We start from the raw sequence: 26065 nt of genomic DNA, 5'->3' as shown, positions 1-26065 counted from the left end.
AAACATCTGTTTTTTCGAGAGTTTCAAGTGATATACAAAATTATATTATTGAAGCTGCACTCACCGGCACAAAATTCCGCCACCCAAAATTTTTTATTAATTTTGACAATTTATAACTTTATTATTTGTACTCCGATTTTCAAGATTTTTACACCAGTTTGTAGGTACATGTATTCATATTGTTTGGTATTATTCCGATAACCAAAAATTTTGCTTGCATGTCATTGTACAGGGGTGAAAGGAAGCGTTGTATTTTCTCCTAATTTTAAAAAATTCTGTGGGAAAATGGAATAGCTGATTTTGTTTCATAGTCCTGTCATATTTTCCCGGAGGCATCACCAACATTTTGTTTTTTGAATTATCCGAATACATTTTTTCTTGTAAGAGCTGTACCACTTTTTGTAAATAAAAACATTGATTGACTCATACAAATGAGGTTGGATTGATATGATTAGAATGGCCCTCATGCAGCCCAGCTCTCAGTCATATTGAGCATTTATGGGATGAATAATAAAAGCCATTTGCCGTCATCCTAGGCCTCCAGAAAATTTGGTACAGTTATGGCCCTGGTAGAAGAATATCGGGCTATTCCCCATACAAGGAAAACACATCTTTATTATATGCTAAACAGATTGCGAGCAGTCGTTGCTGCAAAAAGTGGACATAACCGTCATTGAATTGTTTTGTTTTGTTGTTAAATTTGTTTTGTTTTGTTAATTTTAGTGCGTTTGATATTTTTAATTAAATAAACCTTCAATGCAGTGTTTTTAATTACAGCTCTTACAAGAAAAGAGATATTCAGAAAATTAAAAAAACAAGACCTTAGTGATACCTCCAGGATAATACAAAAAGAGTATGAAACAAAATCAGCCCTCCAATTTTTCCACAGAATTTTTTAAAGTTAGGAGAAAAAACAACGCTTATATTCACCCTCGTATAATGCCATTTAAGCAAAAAATTTTTGTTACAGGAATAATAGCAATTGACATCAATACATGTACCTACAAACTCGTGCAAGAATCTTTAAAATCTTGTAGCAGATGGATTTCTACTACAATATTTTATAAAAAATATCCATTAATTTTAATCCTATCCCAAGAAAAATATTAATTTTTCTAATATATTTTGCGAGTTTATATATCTTTAAAATTTCCAAGCCGCTCCTGTTCGCATTGTAAAGGTTAGGAAATTTCCTATTTATTTGTGTAGCAATAACCAACTACGTAGATTGTTATTGAAAACATCCATTATTCGAGAATGAATCCTCTAAAAGGTTCAGTGTTTTTCCTTTAAGTTTTGAGCGCTAAAAATCCCATGTTATTATTGGTCTGCATTTTGAAAGATCCTTGAGTTGTAGTTGACGATTGGTCAATAGTTTTGGCCGAACGATCGAGAAGAAATGCATCGTTTGGACGCGAGAGAGACGTGACGATGTAAGGTTAGTTCTAAAAGTACATCAGCTCTGTAAGCATCTTTTTGTTAGAACTCAAAAAGTCGCACTTTGCCGGCCAAAATGGTTTTCTTCTTATAGTAAAAGAACTAATGGATTTCTAACATGTCAAGGAATATAATGACAATAGTTTCACGGCATTTTAATGGATATATTATTGTGAAACAGTTCTATTGTTATGCAGTTTGATTTGCCGGTAAAAGAAGTGCGTGGTTTCCTGGTTCCTGTCCTTTATGTAGCTGTTGCTATTTTTATGATGTTTTGATTTGTTCATGTTCCAGTAAGAAATGCCCAGATGATATTATTTGGTATCGATTTTATCCAGTTTTGTAATGATTTGAATATCTTCCCCTCCCAGCCCCGTCTGAATGGAAAATTTTGAAGTTCCAAGTGTTGTGACATGGATTTTTGTTTTAACAAGGTATGATAATGTTTATTTTAAATAATTCACAAGTGGATATTATTGGTAAAGGTTTTACATAATTAAAAATGTTTGTTTTCAACATGGAAAATATATTATGTAAAGTAAATATTAGATGGCAGTGACATTTGACAGCCATGTCAAATTTTTGTTTTGGTACACTGCTAAAAATAAGGTTAAAAATTGTAAAATCATGTATTTTGTTATTATTATTCATTTCTGGTTTGAGAATGTGTCTATTCTCAATAAAAATAAAAAGGTATTAAGGTTTAAATAAACATTATAGAATGTACACATCTTTATTTCTGTAACCTCTTTATTTAAGAAAATTATTAACAGATATCTAATACAAGTGAATAAGTTTTAGAACAGAAGAAAATATAATGGCATAGAAGCCAAATGATGATAATTTGTAGCCCACTATAACCCCAATGAGGAATCTACGATGAATGTCCCCAGTTGCTTTCCAGTAAGTACTCGATATGAGAATTTGAGGATTTTTCAAACGGCGTCCCAATTTGTTTAAATAGTAGGAAAGTCCTCAAGTCTGTGTAAGTATCCTTTGCTTATTTGGTTATGTAGTTTAGTCTTCTTTAAACCCTCCTACCCCTCCCAACGAATCTACGACCTGCCACCGCACAAAAAATGAGCTGCCGTTCGCATGAAGGTTTGCGTGTCTGTTCCTTCTACTAGCCCCATTTCTACCCCACAGTATCTCTATAGATAGTCTTTCCTTGTCCCCATAGAGCAGACATGTAAAACGCTTCAACTGTCGCCCTAGAACGTGGGGCATGTCTTTTTTGCCTCCCTCAGACCCCATTTGCATGTTCCCACTACCATGTCCTTTTAGCCTCCTTTCGGTCTCATTTGTACTACAACTGTTAGGCAGTGCCCGTCCCCTTGGGCAGCCGATCTCAGTTTGTGGTGCAGGTGTTTCCGATAACATGGAAGCTTGACTTTTGTCATATTTTGTGTACGCCCACTGTTACAAGTCTAGCTTGTAGACATGTTCAACTAGTAGTTAGCCTATCTACTAGTCCCCAATGTCTTTAGCCACCCCCCACTTAGTGTTACATTTGTAACATACACCCTGAAGTTTGACCCGAGTAAATATCGCCCCAGTCTTCCCATGTAGTTTAGCCCAGATTCCTCTTGTCTTGCCCCCAGAAACTGTTTCATGTCTTTTAGTGCCCCCGAAACTGTTTCAGTCTGTTAGTCCCCATGAAAGAGCCCATTTTTGTAGTTTTTGTTGCAAAAGTTAATAATTTTTCCAAAGAGGTGTAAGTAAGTACACATTTTGTTGTGATGTTGATTTGGTCGTGCTGTTGATTGTATGGGCATGTACCATTTCATACATCATAGTGTATTTAACTTGTAACCCCATATGTATACTGGTATTGTATGTATCGTAGAACAGAATTGTATGTTATTTTAGCGTACTAACTGTATTGTATTGATATTGTACCCATGATGAAAGCATTGATTTGAATTTTTTTGAAAGTATTGATGAAATATATAGACAAACAGTTGAATAAAAAAGTAACGTAAAATTTTTTTGAAAATTTTGATTAAAAGTAACGTTAAATATTTTGAATATTGAATCCAATTATGAAGTATAACAGTATGTTGTATTTTTTGCATGTATTCCTATAGATCAACAGTTTTTTACAGAATAACCGTTTTTTGTGATTATTGATTTGGTCATTTGAGTAGATGTGTAATGTTGTTGGTATGGTCCGTGTATGAGCTTAGCCCCGTATAGTCTGTGTGAGAGTAGTCCCTTGTTTTTCCAGCGAAGCCTATCTCTGTTGGTGTATGTCATGCCACAGGTTAGTTGGAGAAGTCATCCCATTGAGAAGTCATCCCCTTGAGAAGTGGCCCCGTGAAGAAGTGAAGAGGGAAACCGTGGAGAGGCCCCCCACTTCTGTGTTTTTTTCAAGCAGCCAGGAGAAAAGCTGTCACTTTTAGATTTGAAGATAGCGTTCTCTGTCGACACTGTTTGAGAATAACTGTCTTGAAGTGTAGAAGTTAGCCCCTGAAAAAGCCCCCCCCTTGTCTGTGTTGCCCCTTGTTTTTTTTTTTTTTGACTAATCTATCTTTGTAGGTGTCAAAAGGATGCCAGAGGTTAGTTAAAAAGAGCCCGTGAAGTAGTAGTTGAAGTTTCCCCCCAGTGAAGTAGTTGAAGTCCCCCCGTGAATGAAGTATGTCTTTTTGTATCTGACATGTCACAAGTGTAATACTCGTGATGAAGGAAGTGTTGTTCAGCTATCTGTGAACACTTTCATTAGTAGTCGGAGCAAGAAATGTCTTATCCCGTGTGAGCTCATATAGGAACCAAATTTCAATATTGTTTGTGTTTGTAAGCCCCTGAGTATATCTAGAAGTCAAAAAGTATGTTGTTGTCTGTTTGTTTGTCTATCCCTGTTTTGTCTGGAAGTTTTAGAGCCCATTGTCTGTTGTCCCGTGTTGTCTATTAGCCTGTGTTGTCTATTAGCCCGTGTTGTCTATTAGCCCGTGTTGTCTATTAGCCCGTGTTGTCTATTAGCCCGTGTTGTCTGTTAGCCCGTGTCCGTGCTGGAGTTTGATTTTTTTTGGCGAATAGTTAGTTGACCTCTCTTCTCTTTGTTGATTGAAAGTAGGCCAAGAGCAGAAGCTGTGACAAGGCTGGTGAGGTTAGGATCTGGCCGCGTTGAGTACAGGTGAAGCTTGCTTTCGGTCGATAAATGGAAGCGGTTGTTCGTCAGAACTGTCATACTTTCCAATGTCCCTTTGGTCTTCCCCTTGCGTGTTGCTTTCACCCCCTGTTTTGAAAAAGTAGCCCCCCGTTTTGAAAAATAAAGTCCACCCCCAGTCTTGAGAAATGAAATGCCCCCAGTTTTGAAAAGTAAGTCTATCCCCAGTTTTGAAAAGTAAAGCCCAACCCCCCTGTCTTGAAAAATGAAGTCTATCCCCTGTTTCGAAAAGTGAAGTGTAGCCCTGTTTTGAAAATGAAGTCTTTCCCCAGCTTGTGATTTGAAAATGAGAGAGTTGTCTAGTGAACGTTCATGAAAGGTTCTTATGTCCTGGATTGGACTGTTGATTGAAAACGTAATGATGTAGTGTTCTCTATATCATATGTTGCGTTCATTTCCCTTAGTCTTGTTTAAAAAGTTTGATATCCTGTTTGAACCCGGTATACTAGTCTTTTCGGTCTTTTGTTGTTGTCACACATACCCCCTCCCCCTTGTTAGTCTTGTTTTGATTTTAGCCCTTGTTGTTGTCATATACCCCTTTGTCTAGCCCTGTCTTGTTTGAATGAGTTGTTGAAGTAAGTTGTTGGTGAGATTTTGTCTCACTGAGGTGTTTAGACTGGATTGTCTAAATCCTCGTTTTGCAGAACCGTTGCCGAAATGTCCCGTGAAACTCGCTAGGTGTTAGCAGAGTTTGGGCAGATGTTTATCTGTCAAACATCAACTTTTTAGTTTTTGTGAACCGCTCGCGGTTAGGCAACGAGGTGACAAGGCTGTGTCTGCCCTGGTATGTCACTTGTGTTACTGCTGTGGATGTCAGCGAGGTCCACACAGGGCACAAGTTTAGTTTCTTTCCCAAGGCACAGAAACTCTTGTCACCTACAGTTCTTTGTAGAGTCAAGAAACATTTAAGTCTACTCGACTTTAAAGAGTCTGGCGATTGATGGCACGCTAGCCCAATCCCTAACGACTTTTTTGTTTTGTTTAATCCCCACTAGCCATTATCTAAATATTTTGATATTGTTGTCCTGTCACACCCAAGAAGTCAATGTTGGATTTTTGTAGTTATCGAAAACTGAATTGGTAATCCAGTTTCCTCTCTTCCGAGGAGGCTATTGTAGCAGATGGATTTCTACTACAATATTTTATAAAAAATATCCATTAATTTTAATCCTATCCCAAGAAAAATATTAATTTTTCTAATATATTTTGCGAGTTTATATATCTTTAAAATTTCCAAGCCGCTCCTGTTCGCATTGTAAAGGTTAGGAAATTTCCTATTTATTTGTGTAGCAATAACCAACTACGTAGATTGTTATTGAAAACATCCATTATTCGAGAATGAATCCTCTAAAAGGTTCAGTGTTTTTCCTTTAAGTTTTGAGCGCTAAAAATCCCATGTTATTATTGGTCTGCATTTTGAAAGATCCTTGAGTTGTAGTTGACGATTGGTCAATAGTTTTGGCCGAACGATCGAGAAGAAATGCATCGTTTGGACGCGAGAGAGACGTGACGATGTAAGGTTAGTTCTAAAAGTACATCAGCTCTGTAAGCATCTTTTTGTTAGAACTCAAAAAGTCGCACTTTGCCGGCCAAAATGGTTTTCTTCTTATAGTAAAAGAACTAATGGATTTCTAACATGTCAAGGAATATAATGACAATAGTTTCACGGCATTTTAATGGATATATTATTGTGAAACAGTTCTATTGTTATGCAGTTTGATTTGCCGGTAAAAGAAGTGCGTGGTTTCCTGGTTCCTGTCCTTTATGTAGCTGTTGCTATTTTTATGATGTTTTGATTTGTTCATGTTCCAGTAAGAAATGCCCAGATGATATTATTTGGTATCGATTTTATCCAGTTTTGTAATGATTTGAATATCTTCCCCTCCCAGCCCCGTCTGAATGGAAAATTTTGAAGTTCCAAGTGTTGTGACATGGATTTTTGTTTTAACAAGGTATGATAATGTTTATTTTAAATAATTCACAAGTGGATATTATTGGTAAAGGTTTTACATAATTAAAAATGTTTGTTTTCAACATGGAAAATATATTATGTAAAGTAAATATTAGATGGCAGTGACATTTGACAGCCATGTCAAATTTTTGTTTTGGTACACTGCTAAAAATAAGGTTAAAAATTGTAAAATCATGTATTTTGTTATTATTATTCATTTCTGGTTTGAGAATGTGTCTATTCTCAATAAAAATAAAAAGGTATTAAGGTTTAAATAAACATTATAGAATGTACACATCTTTATTTCTGTAACCTCTTTATTTAAGAAAATTATTAACAGATATCTAATACAAGTGAATAAGTTTTAGAACAGAAGAAAATATAATGGCATAGAAGCCAAATGATGATAATTTGTAGCCCACTATAACCCCAATGAGGAATCTACGATGAATGTCCCCAGTTGCTTTCCAGTAAGTACTCGATATGAGAATTTGAGGATTTTTCAAACGGCGTCCCAATTTGTTTAAATAGTAGGAAAGTCCTCAAGTCTGTGTAAGTATCCTTTGCTTATTTGGTTATGTAGTTTAGTCTTCTTTAAACCCTCCTACCCCTCCCAACGAATCTACGACCTGCCACCGCACAAAAAATGAGCTGCCGTTCGCATGAAGGTTTGCGTGTCTGTTCCTTCTACTAGCCCCATTTCTACCCCACAGTATCTCTATAGATAGTCTTTCCTTGTCCCCATAGAGCAGACATGTAAAACGCTTCATACTTAAAAAAGGTTACTATATTCATCTCGTTAAACTCAACCGTTTTCGAGATAAACGCATTTTAAGTCTGCGAGGCAATATAATTTTTTGCAAAATTGTGATCTGATATTTGCTTACATACTCCTTGAACAACGACAAACATCGTTCTGTAGTTTTTTTTTTCCAATTAAAAAAAATTTCCGACACAAGTATCAGGTTATAAGCAGTTATATTCTAAATCAAAAAATCAAAGTGTCGGACAAAAATATTGGGGCAACTCGACAGTCGGACAAAAAATTTAATTTTTATTAGTAAAGTATACTTTCAAATTATGCTGGGTTCGTGCATCCCTTATCTTTACAACCATTTTTCCGACAAATGTAGTAGGTTACAAGTAATTATATTCTTAAACAAAAAATGTAATTGTCTGACAAAAATGTTGGGGCAAACGAACAGAAAACTTAATTCTTTTAGGCTATCGACGAGGAGGTATTATCAAAAAAAAAAAAAATTAAAACAGTGTTTCTCGGTTACTTTTGAATCGATTTAGCTGAAAATTGGTACACACGCTAAGTAAAGCATTTAAAAGGGTATGACGTAGATCGGAACCCAAAATTTTCTTAAAAAATTTTCCGACAAGAAGGAAAATTTTAGAAAAATTGTGATCTGATAATTTTTGTACATACTCCTTGAACAACGACAAACATCGTTCTGTATTTTTTTCTCGAATTAAAAAAAAAATTTCAGCACATGTATCAGGTTATAAGTAGTTATATTCCAAATCAAAAAATGTAAGTGCCCGACCTAAATAGTGGGGCACATCCAAAGTCGGACAAAAAATTTAATTTTTATTAATATACTTTTAAACTATTCTGGGTTCGTGCATCCCTTATCTTTACAACCATTTTTCCGACAAAAGTAGTAGGATACAAGTAATTATACTCTTAAACAAAAAATTTAATTGTCTGACAAAAATGTTGGGGCAAACGAACAGGAAACTTAATTCTTTTAGGCTATGGACGAGGAGGTATTATCCAAAAACATTTTAAAACAGTTTTTCTCGGTTATTTTTGAATCGATTTAGCTGAAAATTGGTACACACACTAAGTAAAACATTTAAAAGGGTATGACGTAGAGTTGTACCCAAAATTTTCCCAAAAAAATTTCGGACAAGAGGGAAAATTTTAGAAAAATTGTGATCTGATATTTGCGTACATACCCCTTGAACAACGACAAATATCGTTCTGTAGTTTTTTTTTCTCGAAATAAAAAAAAATATCCGACACAAGTATCAGGTTATAAGTAGTTATATTCCAAATCAAAAAATCTAAGTGTCCGACAAAAATATTGGGGCAAATCCAAAGTCGGACAAAAAATTTAATTTTTATTGATAAACCATACTTTTAAATTATGCTGGGTTCGTGTATCCCTTATCTTTACAACCATTTTTTCGACAAAGGTAGTAAGTTACAAGTAATTATATTCTTAAACAAAAAATGTAATTGTTTGACAAAAATCTTGGGGCAAACGAACAGAAAACTTAATTCTTTTAGGCTATCGACGAGAAAGTAATATCAAAAAATTTTAAAAGAGTTTTCTCGGTTATTTTTGAATCGATTTAGCTCAAAATTGGTACACACATTAAGTAAAACATTTAAAAGGGTATGACGTAGAGTTGTACCCAAAATTTTCCCAAAAAAATTTCGGACAAGAGGGAAAATTTTAGAAAAATTGTGATCTGATATTTGCGTACATACTCCTTGAACAACGACAAATATCGTTCTGTAGTTTTTTTTCTCGAAATAAAAAAAAATTTCCGACACAAGTATCAGGTTATAAGTAGTTATATTCCAAATCAAAAAACCTAAGTGTCCGACAAAAATATTGGGGCAAATCCAAAGTCGGACAAAAAATTTAATTTTTATTGATAAACCATACTTTTAAATTATGCTGGGTTCGTGTATCCCTTATCTTTACAACCATTTTTCCGACAAAGGTAGTAAGTTACAAGTAATTATATTCTTAAACAAAAAATGTAATTGTTTGACAAAAATCTTGGGGCAAACGAACAAAAAACTTAATTCTTTTAGGCTATCGACGAGAAAATAATATCAAAAAATTTTAAAAGAGTTTTCTCGGTTATTTTTGAATCGATTTAGCTCAAAATTGGTACACACATTAAGTAAAACATTTAAAAGGGTATGACGTAGAGCAGTACCCAAAATTTTCTTAAAAAATTTTCCGACAAGAGGGAAAATTTTAGAAAAATTGTGATCTGATATTTGCTTACATACTCCTTGAACAACGACAAACATCGTTCTGTAGTTTTTTTTCTTGAAAAAAAAAATTTCCGACACAAGTATCAGGTTATAAGTAGTTATATTCCAAATCAAAAAATCTAAGTGTCCGACAAAAATATTGGGGCAAATCCAAAGTCGGATAAAAAATTTAATGTTTATTAATAAACTATAATAAATAGTAATAACTATAATAAATGATTGTGAGTAAGTCTGTGTTTCATTACTACATTTAATAAACTATAATTTTAAATCATGCTGGGTTCGTGCATCGCTTATATTTACAACCATTTTTCCGACAAAGTAGTAAGTTACAAAGTAGTAAGTTAGTAAGTTTTCTGTTCGTTTGCCCCAAGATTTTTGTCAACCAATTACATTTTTTGTTTAAGAATATAATTACTTGTAACTTACTACATTTGTCGGAAAAATGGTTGTAAAGATAAGGGATACACGAACCCAGCATAATTTAAAAGTATAGTTTATCAATAAAAATTAAATTTTTTGTCTGACTTTGGATTTGCCCCAATATTTTTGTCGGACACTTAGATTTTTTGATTTGGAATATAACTACTTATAATCTGATACTTGTGTCGGATTTTTTTTTATTTCGAGAAAAAAAACTACAGAACGATATTTGTCGTTGTTCAAGGAGTATGTACGCAAATATCAGATCACAATTTTTCTAAAATTTTCCCTCTTGTCCGAAATTTTTTTGGGAAAATTTTGGGTACAGCACTACGGCATACCCTTTTAAATGTTTTACTTAGTGTGTGTACCAATTTTCAGCTAAATCGATTCAACAATAACCGAGAAAAACTGTTTTAAAATATTTTTGGATAATACCTCCTCGTCCATAGCCTAAAAGAATTAAGTTTCCTGTTCGTTTGCCCCAACATTTTTGTCAGACAATTACATTTTTTGTTTAAGAGTATAATTACTTGTATCCTACTAATTTTGTCGGAAAAATGGTTGTAAAGATAAGGGATGCACGAACCCAGAATAGTTTAAAAGTATAGTTTATTAATAAAAATTAAATTTTTTGTCCGACTTTGGATGTGCCCCACTATTTATGTCGGGCACTTAGATTTTTTGATTTGGAATATAACTACTTATAACCTGATACATGCGCTGACATTTTTTTTTAATTCGAGAAAAAAATACAGAACGATGTTTGTCGTTGTTCAAGGAGTATGTACACAAATTATCAGATCATAATTTTTCTAAAATTTTCCCTCTTGTCGGAAAATTTTTTAAGAAAATTTTGGGTTCCGATCTACGTCATACCCTTTTAAATGCTTTACTTAGCGTGTGTACTAATTTTCAGCTAAATCGATTCAAAAGTAACCGAAAAACACTGTTTTAAATTTTTTTTTTTTTTTGATAATACCTCCTCGTCGATAGCCTAAAAGAAATAAGTTTTCTGTTCGTTTGCCCCAACATTTTTGTCAGACAATTACATTTTTTGTTTAAGAATATAATTACTTGTAACCTACTACTTTTGTCGGAAAAATGGTTGTAAAGATAAGGGATGCACGAACCCAGCATAATTTGAAAGTACACTTTACTAATAAAAATTAAATTTTTTGTCCGACTGTCGAGTTGCCCCAATATTTTTGTCCGACACTTTGATTTTTTGATTAAGAATATAATTACTTATGACCTACTAATGTTGTCGGAAAAATGGTTTTAAAGGTAAGGGTTGCACGAACCCAGTATTGTTTAAAAGACAGTTTATTAATAAAAATTAAATTTTTTGTCCGACTTTGGATTTGACCCAATATTTTTGTCGGACACTTAGATTTTTTGATTTGGAATATAACTACTTATAACCTGATACTTGTGTCGGCAATTTTTTTTAATTTAAAAAAAAACTACAGAACGATGTTTGTCGTTGTTCAAGGAGTATGTAAGCAAATATCAGATTACAATTTTTCTAAAATTTTCCCTCTTGTCGGAAAATTTTTTAAGAAAATTTTGGGTACAGCTCTACGTCATACCCTTTTAAATATTTTACTTAGTGTGTGTACCAATTTTGAGCTAAATCGATTCAAAAATAACCGAGATAACTCTTTTAAAATTTTTTGATATTACTTTCTCGTCGATAGCCTAAAAGAATTAAGTTTTCTGTTCGTTTGCCCCAAGATTTTTGTCAAACAATTACATTTTTTGTTTAAGAATATAATTACTTGTAGCTTACTACCTTTGTCGGAAAAATGGTTGTAAAAATAAGGGATACACGAACCCAGCATAATTTAAAAGTATAGTTTATCAATAAAAATTAAATTTTTTGTCTGACTTTGGATTTGCCCCAATACTTTTGTCGGCCACTTAGATTTTTTGATTTGGAATATAACTACTTATAACCTGATACATGTGCTGAAATTTTTTTTTTAATTCGAGAAAAAAATACAGAACGATGTTTGTCGTTGTTCAAGGAGTATGTACACAAATGATCAGATCACAATTTTTCTAAAATTTTCCCTCTTGTCGGAAAATTTTTTAAGAAAATTTTGGGTTCCGATCTACGTCATACCCTTTTAAATGCTTTACTTAGCGTGTGTACCAATTTTCAGCTAAATCGATTCAAAAGTAACCGAGAAACACTGTTTAATTTTTTTTTTGATAATACCTCCTCGTTGATAGCCTAAAAGAATTAAGTTTTCTGTTCGTTTGCCCCAACATTTTTGTCAGACAATTACATTTTTTGTTTAAGAATATAATTACTTGTAACCTACTACTTTTGTCGGAAAAATGGTTGTAAAGATAAGGGATGCACGAACCCAGCATAATTTGAAAGTATACTTTACTAATAAAAATTAAATTTTTTGTCCGACTGTCGAGTTGCCCCAATATTTTTGTCCGACACTTTGATTTTTTGATTAAGAATATAATTACTTATAACCTACTAATACTGTCGGAAAAATGGTTTTAAAGGTAAGGGTTGCACGAACCCAGTATTGTTTAAAAGACAGTTTATTAATAAAAATTAAATTTTTTGTCCGACTTTGGATTTGACCCAATATTTTTGTCGGACACTTAGATTTTGTGATTTAGAATATAACTACTTATAACCTGATACTTGTGTCGGAAATTTTTTTTAATTGAAAAAAAAAACTACAGAACGATGTTTGTCGTTGTTCAAGGAGTATGTACGCAAATATCAGATCACAATTTTTCTAAAATTTTCCCTCTTGTCCGAAATTTTTTTGGAAAAATTTTGGGTACAGCTCTACGTCATACCCTTTTAAATGTTTTACTTAGTGTGTGTACCAATATTCAGCTAAATCGATTCAAAAATAACCGAGAAAAACTGTTTTAAAATATTTTTGGATAATACCTCCTCGTCCATAGCCTAAAAGAATTAAGTTTCCTGTTCGTTTGCCCCAACATTTTTGTCAGACAATTACATTTTTTGTTTAAGAGTATAATTACTTGTATCCTACTACTTTTGTCGGAAAAATGGTTGTAAAGATAAGGGATGCACGAACCCAGAATAATTTAAAAGTATAGTTTATTAATAAAAATTAAATTTTTTGTCCGACTTTGGATGTGCCCCACTATTTATGTCGGGCACTTAGATTTTTTGATTTGGAATATAACTACTTATAACCTGATACATGTGCTGAAAATTTTTTTTTTAATTCGAGAAAAAATACAGAACGATGTTTGTCGTTGTTCAAGGAGTATATACACAAATTATCAGATCACAATTTTTCTAAAATTTTCCCTCTTGTCGGAAAATTTTTTAAGAAAATTTTGGGTTCCGATCTACGTCATACCCTTTTAAATGCTTTACTTAGTGTGTGTACCAATTTTCAGCTAAATCGATTCAAAAGTAACCGAGAAACACTGTTTTAAATTTTTTTTTTGATAATACCTCCTCGTCGATAGCCTAAAAGAATTAAGTTTTCTGTTCGTTTGCCCCAACATTTTTGTCAGACAATTACATTTTTTGTTTAAGAATATAATTACTTGTAACCTACTACTTTTGTCGGAAAAATGGTTGTAAAGATAAGGGATGCACGAACCCAGCATAATTTGAAAGTATACTTTACTAATAAAAATTAAATTTTTTGTCCGACTGTCGAGTTGCCCCAATATTTTTGTCCGACACTTTGATTTTTTGATTAAGAATATAATTACTTATAACCTACTAATACTGTCGGAAAAATGGTTTTAAAGGTAAGGGTTGCACGAACCCAGTATTGTTTAAAAGACAGTTTATTAATAAAAATTAAATTTTTTGTCCGACTTTGGATTTGACCCAATATTTTTGTCGAACACTTAGATTTTTTGATTTAGAATATAACTACTTATAACCTGATACTTGTGTCGGAAATTTTTTTTAATTGAAAAAAAAACTACAGAACGATGTTTGTCGTTGTTCAAGGAGTATGTACGCAAATATCAGATCACAATTTTTCTAAAATTTTCCCTCTTGTCCGAAATTTTTTTGGAAAAATTTTGGGTACAGCTCTACGTCATACCCTTTTAAATGTTTTACTTAGTGTGTGTACCAATATTCAGCTAAATCGATTCAAAAATAACCGAGAAAAACTGTTTTAAAATATTTTTGGATAATACCTCCTCGTCCATAGCCTAAAAGAATTAAGTTTCCTGTTCGTTTGCTCCAACATTTTTGTCAGACAATTACATTTTTTGTTTAAGAGTATAATTACTTGTATCTTACTACTTTTGTCGGAAAAATGGTTGTAAAGATAAGGGATGCACGAACCCAGAATAATTTAAAAGTATAGTTTATTAATAAAAATTAAATTTTTTGTCCGACTTTGGATGTGCCCCACTATTTATGTCGGGCACTTAGATTTTTTGATTTGGAATATAACTACTTATAACCTGATACATGTGCTGAAAATTTTTTTTTAATTCGAGAAAAAATACAGAACGATGTTTGTCGTTGTTCAAGGAGTATATACACAAATTATCAGATCACAATTTTTCTAAAATTTTCCCTCTTGTCGGAAAATTTTTTAAGAAAATTTTGGGTTCCGATCTACGTCATACCCTTTTAAATGCTTTACTTAGTGTGTGTACCAATTTTCAGCTAAATCGATTCAAAAGTAACCGAGAAGCACTGTTTTAAATTTTTTTTTTGATAATACCTCCTCGTCGATAGCCTAAAAGAATTAAGTTTTCTGTTCGTTTGCCCCAACATTTTTGTCAGACAATTACATTTTTTGTTTAAGAATATAATTACTTGTAACCTACTACTTTTGTCGGAAAAATGGTTGTAAAGATAAGGGATGCACGAACCCAGCATAATTTGAAAGTATACTTTACTAATAAAAATTAAATTTTTTGTCCGACTGTCGAGTTGCCCCAATATTTTTGTCCGACACTTTGATTTTTTGATTAAGAATATAATTACTTATAACCTACTAATGTTGTCGGAAAAATGGTTGTAAATAAAAAAATTTCAGGAAATTGACATCTTCGGCGCGTCCGACTGCGCATATGCCCCGTGAAAATTGTCCGACAAGGTTACCACATTATTGTAAAAATGTTTTATGGTACATACCGTTAAAATTATCCATGTGGTAATAAATTTATTATTTTCATAAATTTGACATATTTAGCGTGTCCGACGCGTCATATGCCCCAATATTTTTGTCCGACAAAATTGTTTTCGTTGTTTATATGATAAAATCCATTGATTAAAATAGAATGACCAATGTGGTAATAAATTTTTTTCTTGCATAAAATTGACAACTTCGTCACCGCTTGACAGACAAACGCCCCACTACCATAATGCGCCAAGCTCAAAATTTGTCCGACTCCACAAAAATAACAAGTACAAAAAGTTTCAACGGTGTGGTCATAAATAATAATTGTATATGCGGGCCCAAGGCCTATTAAGCTATGATCAACTAATAGATTTCTTCGAAAATTGTACAGGCTCTTCCGACCCAATAAGCATTACAAAAATGTATACCAATGAAATTTCTGAAGTTACAGACCTACTGAAAAAAATTTATCCTAAACTAATTGACCGAAAAATTAAAAGGACATGCACCCGAATAAGAAATAAAATTTTACGACAGATTGATCCGGACTTCCATACCGAACCAGAAAGCGACACCTCTACGGACACATATTAAAATATCAATATCATTCACTAGTTTAATTTAATGGAATCTGAATGGGTATTACACCCATTTAGAAATGTTGCAGATACTAATCTCAAAATACAGACCAATGATTCTATGTTTACAAGAAACTAATTTTAAAAACAACACTGCACATAAACTAAAAAACTTTAATTGTTTCTCTAAAAATCGACAACATGCTAAAATCGCCAGTGGAGGAGTAGCCATATACATAAAGGACGACATTAATAGCACAGCAATACCACTAGAAACAAACATTGAGGCAATTGCAGTCAGAATCAAAGACGTAACTAGTTTTTCCGTATGTAACATATACATCCCCCCCCCCCCAATCAAGAACTTAACCATAACAAAATATCGGATCTTTTAGAACAAATACCTACTCCACGATTAATTGTCGGGGACTTCAACGCACATAATCCTTTATGGGGTTCAAAAAAATTAACACATCTTGGTAGAAAAATAGAAGTACTTCTGGAAAAACTCAACCTAAATTTACTTAATGATGGACAAGATACCCGTTTCGACATAAGAACGGGCGAGGGTTCTGCTATCGACCTATCTATATGTGAACCATCAATAACGCATACACTTTCATGGGATATATTACCAGAGCCATACGACAGCGACCATTATCCTATTTTAATCCATAACGAAGATGCATCTACAGCTATACCAGAAGAAAAATGGAACTTAAAAAATGCGGATTGGACGAAATTTCAAAATCATATCGAACGCAACTTTCATGCCATAAATGAAAATAGTAATGTGAACGAAGAGGTAGCTTTCATTACAAAACTAATAATAGATTCAGCAGATAAAAATATTGGAAAAATTAACTTCAATAGTAAATTCCATCCAGTTCCTTGGTGGAATCATGAATGTCGACAAGTAATACAACAATCCAAAAAAGCGTTTAATAAATTCAAACGACAGAAAAATGAACAAAACTCTTTAGAATTTAAACGATTAAGAGCTATAGCCAGATTTACTATCAAAAAAGCTAAGCGCGAATCTTGGAAAACATACGTTTCAACAACTGACAGTTCTACTCCAATGACAACTGTATGGAAAAAAGTAAAAAGAATATCTGGTGCAAAATCACACAAGTCAATAAATCTGTTAGAGCAAAATAATATAATATATAAATCCCAAAAGGAAATATCAAATATACTGTCATTAGTTTATGAAAAAAATTCAAGCGACGCAAACTATTCACCAAATTTCTTAAGGAACAAAAGAAATGAGGAAAGATATACCATAGATTATGAAGATCAAAATAATAGTGAAATAAACTTTCCAATATCGATGGATGAATTAGAAGCGGTAATAAAAAACTGTAAGAACTCGTGCCCTGGACCAGATAATATACCCACTATTTTTCTAAAAAACCTCACCTACCCATCTAAAGAACACTTACTCAGCATTTTCAACTTAATCTTCTCGAAAAGTTTATTTCCAAAATCGTGGAGAAATTCAATAATAATTCTTATTCCTAAGCAAAGTAAATCAAAATCAGATCCCGAAACATATAGGCCAATATCTCTTACTTGTAGTATGGGCAAAATGCTAGAGAAAATAATAAATAACAGACTAATGTGGTATCTGGAATCAAAAAAATTAATTATACCAGAACAGAGTGGCTTCAGAAAACATCGTTCTACTGTAGACAATCTTATTGACGTAGAATCGGAAATACATGAGGCTTTTGCAATTAAACAACATTTTATCAGAATATTTTTCGACATTCGTAAAGCCTACGATACAGTGTGGAAATTATCAATATTAAAAACTCTTAGCGAATGGAAAATTAGAGGTAATATACTCAAATATATATCAAACTTATTAGAAAATAGACAGTTTCAAGTCAGAGCAGATGGCGTATATTCCTCAACAAGAAATCAAGAAAATGGTATACCACAGGGCTCGAACCTTAGCACAACTCTGTTTCTTATAGCTATGAACTCTATTACCGCAAAAATTAAACCTCCTGTAAAAGCTAGGCTATATGCAGATGATTTGGTTATACTTTGTAGAGGAAAGAACCCAACAACTATCCATAACCATGTCCAAAGAGCCATAAATCATATTGAAGAATGGTCATCCACAAGTGGACTTCAGTTTAATACCCTTAAAACCAAAGCAGTGTGTTTTACGAAAAGTCACCAAATACAACTGAAGAACTTATACTTAAATGGAGCACAGGTTAAATATGTAGACGAAGTTAGATTTCTCGGTATGATATTTGATCAAAAATTAACTTGGAAAATACGTTTAGAATATTTAAAAAAGACATGTCAGCCTGGAATAAATTTATTACGATCACTTGCAAACAAAAAATGGGGCGCCGACTCGTCTACATTACTACATATCTACAAGGCCCTAGTACGTTCCAAACTTGACTACGGCTCAATCGTTTACAACTCCTCAAAAAAGACGTACTTAAAAACAATAGATGTGATTCAAAATACAGGTCTTCGAATTTCCTTAGGAGCACACCACACAAGTCCAATACAAACTCTATACTGGGAGACTGGAGAGATCCCACTCACGTTTAGAAGACAATATCTAAGTCTTTCTTATGCCACTGCAGTATCCTCTAATCAAGATAACCCAGTTATACACAACGTATTTGCTGACCGCTTTAAAAGTTGTTTCCAAAACTCAAATAGAACTGATCACCCTTTTTATTACCGCATACAAACTTACTTATCAAAAATAGGTATTAATTTTCCAGACACCTACGATATTTCCGCAATCCAAACCCTTCCTCCTTGGACAATTCGCCTTCCCTCTACTGATACCAGCTTATTGCGACTAAACAAATCAGAAACGCCTGCAAGTCAAATCAATCAAGAATTTCTTAAAATATTAAGCAAATATGGTAGCTGCTTCAAAGTTTACACCGATGCCTCCAAAAACGAAGACGGAACTGGCGCAGCAATCTACTCGTCAGATTACACAGCAGCTTATAAGTTACCTTCATATACAACAACGTTCTCCGCTGAACTGTTTGCTATTCTAAAAGCACTGGCTCTGATAGTTAACAAAAATAATAAGAGAAACATCATTATCACAGATTCTCTCAGCTCAATATTGGCATTAAAACAACTCTATTCTGATCATCCACTACTACTTTCATTAAAAAGGAACTGAAATATGCAGAAAATATGAATATTAAAGTTAATTTTATTTGGGTACCATCTCATACTGGAATCGAAGGTAACGAGGTTGTGGACAAAATAGCAAAGAATGCACCTAATAACCCAAACGCAGAAGAGAACACGAAAACCCTACACACCGACCTGAAAGCATATTTCAAAGTAAATACTTTTAAAATATGGCAGGATACATGGAGGGACTCATCAACCAAGCTATACGAAGTTGGCATTAACCACAATCAAATTCCACAATTCAAAATCAGAAGAGAGCAAGTAATCTTCACTCGTCTCCGGATTGGCCATACTCGATTAACCCATGACTACATACCCCAACGTGCCGATCAACCTGTGTGTGATTTGTGCAGAAGTGTCTTTACCGTAAAGCATTGTTTATTGCAGTGTCCGAAGTATAAAGTGCAACGAAAAAAGTGCAACATACCACCAACATTAAATAGTGCACTCGGAAAAGACAGTGATACAAAAAGCATTTTCACATTCCTCAAAGACTGCAACCTCTTACCAAAAATATAGTATTTTACTTTACTTTGTATAGATTTAGAGCTTTTTATAATTTCCTATTGTTATGTTTAAAATCTATTTTTAAGTTATAATTTTGTAACACAATCCATACACGCTAATAACCCTGCGTGGTTGATGCGTATTGTAAGGAAAAAAAACCGCATTACTATACTACAAAAAAAAAATAAACGACTTAAACTTAATCCTGATGACTTAAAATTAAACTTAATCCTGATGACAATGACAATATAAGTGCCTCGTCTGATTACCAAACTGAAGATGAAACCACCGCTCCTATTTCTGAACATGCTCTTTAATCTTCACAGTTTCCTGCCTCTCACTATAACTAAAACTCGCTTTCAAAATAATACAATGGAATTGCGATGGAGTTTTTCCTCGCTTAGAAAGAATCCAGCAATTAGTTGCCGAAGAACAACCTGAAATCATATGTTTACAAGAAACTAATTCCAAATTGTCCAAACTTCCTAACCTAAAAAGTTTTGAAGACTATCATTATGTTCGAACTGACTGCAATAGAGCCAGTGGTGGATCCTCAATTTTTATTTCCAGCGAACTATTTTCGTCTCATCTCTCTCTCACCACCGAACTTGAGGCTATCGCCGTAACCGTATGGTGTCCAAATAACCTCACTATTTGTAGTGTATAATAGACCATAAGACCATTCCAGGGTGACGTCATTTGACAGCGACTGGAGGGCAAAGATCTTGTAAACAAAGTAGGTTAAGTGTACAAAACCATTGTTTAATTTAAGAATATGATTAAAATACCAGCGTATTGTTCAGTTGTAAAGTGTTCCAGTAAAAGTAAAAGAGATAAAGTGAGCTTTTTTTATAATGCCATCCGCATTTAAAGACCGAGATGTTTTAAATCACTATAATCACAATGCACTATAGACAGAACGACGATATGGGTCAAGAAAACTGATTTTATGATTATACCGGGCTTTTGCATCCCCTATGAGGGTGTCCTATATCTAATATTTGAAGTTTTTGTAGTTAAAACCACAGATTTCTTATAATAAAACGAGAAAATAGCAAAAAGAACACCGAAAACACAATTTTTGCCCCTCAGCGACGGTGTCAAAGTCACGTGACCTGAAATGGTCTATTCCACCCAACCACTCACTAAAGGAAATATAACTCCTAGACCTTATTTCTGTGGCTTGGTTCTAAAAGGGGCAATGTGAAATTTTTGTTTTTTTGTACAGCTTTCTTTTGTATTTAATACTGACCAAACAAAATGCAAAAAATGGACACTGGCTCTTTTAGCATTAAGCCACATTATGTGACTTGGTGTCAAAATGGCCAATTTCAATTTTTTGCATTTTGTTTGGTCAATATTAAATTCAAAAGAAAGCTGTACAAAAAAACAAAAAATTTGACATTGGCCCTTAGGCGATTTTAATGCTCATAATTCTATGTGGGGATCCAATCATACGTCAGATAAAGGCAAAACTATCGAGAACGTAATTAACTGTACAGGCTCCTGCATATTAAATACAGGTTCTAATATAGTCCAGGAACCCAAGCTTTTCACCTCGCAATTTTTACAGATTGGATCAATTTGCTTGAAATTTTTTAGAATAAGTAGTGGATAGTCCACGGATGAAAATCTATATGATGCGGATAGGCGCTTTTACCATGGGGGTGGTTGCCACCCCATCTCGAGGGTGGAAATTTTTTATTATATTTTGACCGCAAAAGTTAATAAATACATTCATTTTAAGTAAAAAATGTTCTATACATTTTTTTGATAAAATTACATAATAGTTTTTGAAAATAAAATAAAAATTTTATTTTTAATTCAGTTGCAATGCGAAGGCAAAACAGTCTTAATTTTCAATTAGAATACGGAGCGCAGTCCAGTCCTCTGAATCGCGATTTTTGGCTCTTATTGGAGCCTCATCTCCAAGGAGAATAAGCCTACGTTCTCTCCGATGAGGCTCCAATAAGAGCCGAAAATCGCGATTCAGAGGACTGGACTGCGCTCCGTATTCTAATTGAAAAGTAAGATTGTTTTGCCTTCGCATTGCAACTGAATTAAAAATAAAAATTTTATTTTATTTTTATATTGGTCTTTACTCCTTCGAGTAACTAGGTCCATTTTCTGTTGGAATTTACCAGCTGAACAGACGGGGTCGTGAATTGTAAGTTTTTTGAATTCCCTCTTGTCTTCTTCGCTTCAGCATCTATTTGGCTTGCAAATTTTAGAAGCCTTGGAGGTGTTACCAAGGAAATGGACCAATAAGTTTTCAATTTAAAAATCTTTTAGTAATATTTTAATATTCTTTAAATATTATTAATAATGCTATTAGGATCGAAAACTTCATCTTCTAATAGTTTTTGATTTATTCGCTATCGAAAGTGTTAGTTTTATATTTAAAAAATCAATGTTTTTCGATGGCATACTCATTTACTATTCACTCAATTTTTGCCGTAGAACAAATGTTATGAAAGCAAGTTCTTGGGTATTAAATTACCTACAATTTCTATTCTGAAGAAAATGGCATTTTTTACCAAATTGCAAACATTCGTTATTCGCTTTAAACTTTAGTTTTTTAAAAACTAATCATTTTAAGCCAGTCAAACTTCTAGAATCTATTAACAATGCATAAATAAAGAAGAATAAATAAGGCCCATGACTAAAAATACAGCTAACTTACATTATTATGCTTCCAATTTGATTTCTCCTTTTTTTTTCAAAAAAATATATTGATTTTTTAACCAACTTTTTTGCTTTTTATCTTAGAAAGTTTGTTAAAAAAGAATTTTGTAGGTAATTACAAGAATTATAAGGTTATTAATATTAAATCCTTTTAAAATTCTCAGTCACAAAAAGAGGTGGCATTGAAAGGGTTGGTAAAGGTGGTTTTTGCATGATATTACAAGTTTAATTGTCAATATCTTACTCAATTTTTGTCGTAAAAAAAATTTTGCAAACCAAGTTCTTGGGAATTAAATAAGTTACAATTCCATTTTTAAATATTTTTTCGTATCTCTGATACTAATTTTTCTATTCTGAAGGAAAGAGCATTTTTTACCAGACTACAAAAACTCGTTATTCGCTTTTAACTCCATTTTTTTTAAAACTAATCATTTTAAGCCGATCAAACTTCTATAACCTATTAACAATACATAAATCAAGAAAACCAAATCAGGTAAATGACAAATCTTAATTAGGGTGGTGATTAGAGGGTTGTTTACGATCACTTTTTTACTGAAAAAAATAGAGACTGATATTCTTTTCAATATAAGTCACTTAATTTTTTTATCTAGAGATTTTTTTTATTTCTGGAGATACATATTTTTAAATACTTTAAATTAGTTTCAACAAGTTATCCTCGAAAAATGCATAGTTTTCCCGTCCTTTGACTTTGAAACTACAATATTTAGCATTTAACGAAGAAGAGCCAACATATAATAAAGTATAGCTCGATTGCTGTTGGTCTTAAAGAAAATAAAAAAAAAAAAACGATTTTGTTTATTTTTTCAAAGGGTACATTTTTGTTAAGTAAAGTTGTTTTGATAAAACGAAAACTTTTTGAGTTATTAGCAGAAAACTGATTAAAAACATTGATTTTTTCGATATAAAACTAACACTTTCGATACCGAATAAATCGAAAACTATTAATTTTATCAAAAAAATTGTATAGAACCTTTTTTACTTATAATTAATGTTTTTACCAACTCTTGCAGTCAAAATATAATAAAACATTTCCAGCCCCGCGATGGGGTGGCAACCACCCCCATGGTAAAAGCGCCTTTTGGCATGATATAGATTTTGATCCTTGGACTATCCACTACTCATTCTCAAATTTTCAAGCAAATCGATCCATTCTGTAAAAATTGCGAGGTTTTGTCCTATTTTAAGTTTCATTACTTGGACTAATGCACACTTAAATTTTTCTTCTGGGACGTTTTCTTCGATAAATCTTACCTTTAGTGATCCCAAATCTGCACCTTTACTAACTTGGAAAGTCTGTGATGACCATTATGATAGCAATCATTATCCTATCTTTATATCATCTAATATTCCCAATACTGAACAAACTCTGCCCAGAAGCTACTGGCGACTTAAAAATGCTGACTGGACCAGCTATACATCCCAAACAGATATGGCCTTTCCTTCTCTCAAACTATCAGATAATATTGATAATAACATATCATTAATCACAGACATCATACTTTCAGCTGCCAATTTGCACATTGGCAAAAGTACTATGTCACATAAACAAAAGAGAGTTCCTTGGTGGAATACCTCATGCCAAAGTTCTGTAGAACAACATAAGGTGGCACTAAAAAATTATCGAAAAAATAAAAACCCCAAAAATCTCACAACATTAAAAAAAAGCTAGAGCCAAGTCACGGTTCATTATAAAACAAAGTAAAAATCTTCTTAGAGGAACTATGTATCTTCTAGTAATGAAAATACCAATCCTACTGATATTTCTGACAATGAAAATTCAAGGAATCAATACAAACACTAAAATCTCTAGTCTTATCTCAAATAATATTACTATAAGTGATAATCAAGAAATTGGCGAAACCCTAGCAAAACACTTAACAAAAGACATTGCTCCACAAAGTGTACGACCCTCTCAATGACCACAACGATGAATATGATAAGAACAAGGGGTCGCTCCAGTAAAACCAAACATGGTAAAATGGGGAAAATAAACCAAGATGATGTGAACTGTGATTGTGGAAAATTACAAAATATGGAAGATCTTTTTATATGAAGAAACTATCCTCATCGATGTACCCTCGAAGATTTGCGGCTCGCCAACAAAGATGGAACCGAAGTAGCCCGATACTGGGCCGAAATAACATGAATGCCATCTCTGGAAACGATAAAAGGTTTGTTGCAACTCGATAAAAAAACCGTTATTGAATTGTTACCCGCATGCGCAATAACGAATAATTATGCGCAGTAACACATTTTTCGTTACTGCGCATACTCGTAACCGTTCAAGAACGGTTTTGTATCGAACTGGAACAAACCTAAGGTAAAGTAAGTGTGAGATGAAATCAATAATCTATAAGGCCAGGGATAAGCCCAATAATGACGTATGCATCAGAAACAAGACACGATAGAGCCAAAATAGAGAAAATGCTGGAAGCTACATAAATGAGAACAAAATGTAATATATAGGCTATAAACGAATGAATACTAAACAGAAAAAAGTCTGAAACAATCATAATATACCCTATTCCACGAACATACGCCTGTTTTGGATTATTTCGACAACGAATATTTTACTGTGCAAAATAAGAAGAACGAAAGTAAATTGCAAATTACATTGTTGTTTATTGGAATAATTATTAGCGCCATTTACTTTCGTACTTCTTATGTTGCACAGTAAAATATTCGTTGTCGAAGTAATCCAAAACAGGCGTATGTTCGTGGAATGGCCCATACCTATCAGTAGAATTGTTTATACAGGGTGCCCAGATACTCTACCGACAAACGAAGACAGGAGATTGCTCAGATTATTTTAAGACAATTTAACCCAATTCATCTAGTTCGAAAATGCTTCTTAAAGGAGCTAGAGCTATTTGAAGATAGCGTCTGGTAATTAGTTTTTCTTAAATATCTCCCGACCGTTTCTGTTTAGAAAAACGAAAATTGGTACACATATTTACCTTCCAGAGATGAATCGATTCCATCCATTGCAAATTTCTAGTACCGGTCATAGGCGTCCGTTTTGGGTAGGTCAAAAATTATATTATCGCATAAATTTTTTGTTTTTATTTTTCAAGTATTTTTGATTCTGGATTATTAAAATGTAAGGTATTATAGTACTAAAAGGTACTCTTACTTTAAGTCGATAGGATACACCGTTTTCTAGAAAAATCTCTTTAAAAATTTTTCGGATTTTGAATATAAAAAAAAAATTCAAAAAGAAACTATTTAGAAAAACGAAAACTGGTACGTTTATTTATATTCCAGAGATGAATCGATTTCATTAATTGCGAATTTCTAGTACCGGTCATATGCGTCCATTTTGGGTAGGTCAATGATTATTTTAATGCATAACGTTTTTGTCTTTAATTTTTAAGAATTTTTGACACTAGATTATTAAATTATGAGGTATTCTAGTACTAAAAATTACTCTTACTTTAAGTTGGTAAAATACACCATTTTTTTTTGAAAAATTTTTTCAATTTGTTTTTCAAATTCAGGAAACGAAAAATTTTCAAATCGATTTTTCTAGAGAACGGTGTGTCCTACCAACTTATATCAAGAGTACTTTACCACAGTACCAACTTTTAGGACTAGAATACCTCACAATTTAATAATCCAGTATCAAAAATGCTCAAAAGTTAAAGACAAAAAAGTTATGCGATCAAATAACCATTGCCCCACTCAAAACGGACGCCTATGACTGGTAATAGAAATTCACAATGGATTTAATCTATTTATCTCTGAAAAATAAATATGTGTACCAATTTTAGTTTTTCTAACTAGAAGCATTCTGGAGGTATTTAAGCAGAACATTACAAGACGCCATCTTCAAAGAGCTCTAGTTCCCTAAGGAAGCATTTTCGGACTAGGTGAATTTGGTTAAATTGTCATAGAATTATCTGAGGAATCTCCTGTCTTTGTTTGTCGGTAGAGTTTCTGCACACCCTGTAT

The 26065-nt window shown here is 33.0% G+C and overlaps 1 protein-coding gene across 2 annotated transcripts in view; it reads right to left on the bottom strand.

Annotated features, from left to right (window-relative positions):
• LOC114331101 (scavenger receptor class B member 1-like) overlaps positions 1-26065 on the bottom strand; it is a 475489-nt gene that overhangs the window by 199785 nt on the left and 249639 nt on the right. The window lies entirely within an intron of this gene.

This window comes from Diabrotica virgifera, chromosome 5, assembly GCF_917563875.1.
Source record: "Diabrotica virgifera virgifera chromosome 5, PGI_DIABVI_V3a".
NCBI lineage: Eukaryota > Metazoa > Arthropoda > Insecta > Coleoptera > Chrysomelidae > Diabrotica > Diabrotica virgifera.
Note: the sequence above shows the minus strand (reverse complement) of the source record. Positions and strands in the feature narration are given on the sequence as shown.